This window comes from Benincasa hispida, chromosome 4, assembly GCF_027475165.1.
Source record: "Benincasa hispida cultivar pf3 chromosome 4, pf3_genome.v1.1, whole genome shotgun sequence".
Lineage (NCBI taxonomy): Eukaryota > Viridiplantae > Streptophyta > Magnoliopsida > Cucurbitales > Cucurbitaceae > Benincasa > Benincasa hispida.
In genome coordinates, this window is record NC_143481.1 from 11,224,132 (window position 1) to 11,228,065 (window position 3,934).

The window sequence follows — 3,934 nt, forward strand, 5'->3', positions numbered from 1 at the left end:
GAATTTGGAACTTGAACAACTAGATGTGAAGACAACTTTCTTACATGGAGAGTTGGAGGAAGAGATTTATATGACCCAACCAGATGGGTTTCAGTGTCTAGGTAAAGAAGATTGTGTTTGCAATTTGAAGAAATCTTTGTATGGGTTAAAGCAGTCTCCAAGGCAGTTGTACAAACGATTTGACAGTTGTATGATTGGACTTGGCTATAACAGGAGTCCGTATGATTGTGGTGTATATCACAACAAAGCTGATGATGATTCGATGATTTATCTACTTTTATATGTAGATGATATGTTCATAGCTACAAAGTCCAAGCATGACATTCTAAAATTGAAGAATCTTCTCAATGCTAAGTTTGATATGAAGGATTTGGGTACTGCTCAGAAAATTCTGGGTATGGAGATTTATAGGAGTAGAGATAAAAATAAGCTCTTCTTGTCACAGAAAGGATATACACAAAAAATATTGTCCAAGTTTAGTATGTCATCAGCTAAGCCTATAGATACTCCTAGTGCTGTAAATGCTCGTTTGTCATCTATGTTTTCACCACAGTCTGAAGCTAGGAAGGAGTACATGTCTTGAGTTCCTTATGCTAGTGCAGTGGGAATTTTGATGTATGCTATGGTCTGTACTAGGCCTGATCTTGCCCATGCTGTTAGTGTTGTCAGCAGGTTCATGGGTCAACGTGGGAAGGAGAATTGGCAAGCTGTTAAAAGGATTTTTCATTACCTTAGAGGTACATCTAATGTTGGTCTTGTTTATGGGAGTTGCACAGAGTGTTTGATGATCGATTATTTTGATTCTGACTATGCTAGAGATGTTGACAGTAGGAGGTCTATGATTGGCTATGTGTTCACTCTGGGCAGTTCTGTTGTTAGTTGGAAAGCAACCTTACAGCCTACAGTTACTTTGTTTACTACTGAAGTAGAGTACATGGCCTTGACAGAAGCTGCTAAAGAGGGAATATGGTTGAGGAGGTTAGTTGGTGATCTTGGTTTACATCATGACCAAGCTATTGTATATTGTGATAGTTTGAGTGTAATATGCGTAGCCAAGGATCAAGTTCATCATGAGAGAACTAAGTACATAGATGTAAGATATCACTTCTTAAGAGGTGAGCAGAGAGTTAAAGTGATGAAAATTGGTACTCCTGATAACCCTGCTGATATGTTCACTAAACCGATTACACAAGGCAAGTTCTAACATTGTTTGAACTTGCTGAATATTTTGAATTGTTAGTGGTCCCCTTTGTGGGACACTTAGAGGCATGAGGGAGAAGTCTAGGTACGTCTGGCAATATTGATTTATGTTGCATTTGGTACATTTGTTATCTGGGAGAGAATTCAAGTCAAGGTGGAGATTTGTTGAAATTCCTTGAATCTGTTTGTTGGCAATTCAAAAATCTCCTTAAACCTATTCAGAATTCGTATTCAACATATTTCTTTATTTGTAGTTATTTACGATTATGGCCCTAGAGTTTAGAGTAGTGCGCTATATAAACTCTTTAACCCTAGAGGTGCCGTTATGATGTAATTTTCTGAAAACATTATCTCTAATAATATTGTTCTCCCTCTGCTCGTAGACGTAGCTAACACACTGTTAATGAACCACGTATATCTGTGTGTCGATCTTCTCTATCTCTACATTCCCCTTTTTGTGTTATTTAATTGTCAATTTCGTAACACATACTTTTGAAGAAACATTCTTTAAACTCTCTCGATCAATCTCCAAGTGTCCACTATACAACAACACAGCCTTCGAACGCAACGACTGGTTCACAGCATGAACAAAATGAAGACAATGATCACGAACCCAACGAATGGCCTCCAAAACCTCGAAATCAATTGAGTTGAGTGAGGACACCACCACAATGGTTATCATGGTATTCTCGATGTGAAAATCCAAAAGTTGTGGGCTCTGTATGAACTTGGTTTGAGGAAGAAACTGGAGGAAAACAATCGTGTATATGATCAAACAAATGGGAGATAGGAATTTGTCTATCGAATAGACGAATGCTCGATCGTGTAGAAGATGATAGCCTATCGTATAGAGAAAGCCACGCAATTGTTTAGCTACGACCAGCTGAATGACTATCGTATAGTCAATGTGCACGATCGTTTAGTCTCTCTATGAGCGATCGCTTAGTGAACCACTTTCACTTGATAGCTTTACCGTGAGTTATTATTGAAAGTAGCAACTCCACCAAATTAAAAAAACATTTTTCCTTTTATCTCACGGTTACCATAAAACGACCAATAACCTCCCATTCAATTGGTTATTAGAGAAAAAGAGATAATTATCAAATAATTAATATTATTATAAATAAATATGATAACTGTCGGGCAATCCACTAAATACCGACAGCTGCACTCTCCTCACTACAGATATATTTCTGTCTTCATATCAACCAATCAATAACTCGATAACCTTTCACAAATCGCTCGTAAGTATAGCTGGGCCAATTTACCGTTTTGCCCCTATAGTTACATCTAACTTCTTAAGTATAATTGATTTCTCTAATAAACATAAGTCATAATCCTACTATCACGGATTCCTCTCTTCTAAAGAGAGGATGTGGCTACTATATTCAAGAACCGGAATCAGCCCTTAAGAGAGAAATCTATCTACTTACCTCTACTTTGGGGAAGGAGTGAATTCCATCTTGTGTAACTGAGTTCCCAGCTCCCCAATCAGACAAATCCCCAAAAAGGTAGACTTGTAAAGTTGAAAATCTGGCCACTCTCACCCATACTAATCAAAGGACCACTCTCAAAGGTAGGAGTTCCCAAAACACTTAGGATTATGGTCATGTCACCTATGATCGTTTAGGTAAGATGTAAGTCTTAAGTATCAACGGCGTTATATAAAGAGACGAATCATCTCGTGGTCCGATCTTATACAAACTCTTTGTATAGGACACCCTTACTTGCATGTCTCCACATGAATGGTTAGGATCAAACCATCTATAGTAGTTCACAACACTTGTATACCTCTACAAAGCGGGCCGTATCCGTAGTGTCACCAAGATAAGGTATCCCTCCTTAATCTTTATACTAAAGACCTTTTCAGGTTATTATTTAAAGCATGATCCATTTGTATATCTCATATATATGCCTAAGTATACATACAATAACCATGAATCTTTGTTTATTGGATATGAGTAAATGAAATATAAAATAACTCTTATTTTATTCATAACAATGTGTACAATGTTTACATACTATGAGACTCCAGGAGAATTAGGACACCAATCCCAACAGCATGCACAACTACCCAATCAATGCAAATTAACTAATCTCCAGAAAGGATGAAAATCAATTAATCCGAACGAATCGAGCATCATAATTCGTAATTAAGATTGGAAAGACCGTGTCTCAACTAACCTACATGCTTCTAGATGCAATTGGGTCCTCAGCGGCCATAAGGAACTAGAAACACATTCATTAAGATTCAAGATTCAACTATGTTGATTATGTGTCAGGACAGCCATATTCAAATAATCAATTTATTCGGGGAAAGAGTGAATTCCATTTTGTGTAACTGTATTCGCAGCTCCCCAATCAGACAAATCCCCAAAAAGGTAGGCTTGTTGAGTTAGCAATATGGCCACTCTCACCCATACTAATCAAAGGACCACCTTCAAAGGTGGGAGTTCCCTAAACACTCAAGATTAAGGTCATGTCACTTATGGTCGTTTAGGTGAAAGGTAAGTCTCAAGTATCAACAACGATATATAAAGAGACGAATCATCTCGTGGTCCGGTCTTATACAAACTCTTTGTATAGGACATCCCCCCTCGCATGTCTCCACATGAATGGTCAGGATCAGACCATCTGTAGTAGTTCACAACACTTGTAAAACTCTATAAAGTGGGTCATATTCGTAGTGTCATCAGGATAAGGTATCCCTTCTTAATCCTTATACTACAGATTT

The 3,934-nt window shown here is 37.7% G+C and overlaps 1 pseudogene; it reads left to right on the top strand.

The window, feature by feature from the left end:
• The first annotated feature begins 622 nt into the window (after positions 1-622).
• LOC150036477 (secreted RxLR effector protein 161 pseudogene) lies at positions 623-1,304 on the top strand (annotated as a pseudogene).
• The last annotated feature ends 2,630 nt before the right edge of the window (positions 1,305-3,934 follow it).